Source organism: Arachis duranensis, chromosome 1 (assembly GCF_000817695.3).
Source record: "Arachis duranensis cultivar V14167 chromosome 1, aradu.V14167.gnm2.J7QH, whole genome shotgun sequence".
Classification (NCBI taxonomy): domain Eukaryota; kingdom Viridiplantae; phylum Streptophyta; class Magnoliopsida; order Fabales; family Fabaceae; genus Arachis; species Arachis duranensis.
The window spans coordinates 79,680,821-79,681,526 of record NC_029772.3 but is presented as its reverse complement, the minus strand read 5'-3'; positions in this window follow the sequence as shown (position 1 = coordinate 79,681,526).

Here is a 706-nt window from a genome sequence, read left to right as displayed (position 1 = left end):
GCCACTGAGGAAGACCTCAATGGACGTCCACTGGCCTCCAATGAGTTCCCTAATGAGGAATCATGGGAATCTGAGGCTCACACTGACACCATAGAGATTCCATTGGATTTACTTCTGCCATTCATGAGCTCTGATGAGTATTCTTCCTCTGAAGAGGACAAAGATGTCACTGAAGAGCAAGTTGCTAAGTACCTTGGAGCAATCATGAAGCTAAATGACAAGTTATTTGGTAATGAGACTTGGGAGGATGAACCCCCTTTGCTCACCAAAGAACTGGATGATTTGACTAGGCAGAAATTACCTCAAAAGAGACAGGACCCTGGGAAGTTCTCAATACCTTGTACATTAGGCACCATGACCTTCGAGAAGGTTCTGTGTGACCTAGGGTCAAGCATAAACATCATGCCTCTCTCTGTAATGGAGAAGCTAGGGATCTTTGAGGTACAAGCTGCAAGAATCTCACTAGAGATGGCAGACAATTCAAGAAAAAAAAGCTTATGGACTTGTAGAGAAGGTTCTGGTAAAAGTTGAAGACCATTACATCCCTAGTTAAGTATGTTGATTCTTGAACACAGCTACTTATGAGTCTTGGCCGTGGCCCTAAGCATTTTGTTTTCCAGTATTACCACCGGATACATAAATGCCACAGACACATGACTGGGTGAACCTTTTCAGATTGTGACTCAGCTTTGCTAGAGTCCCCAGT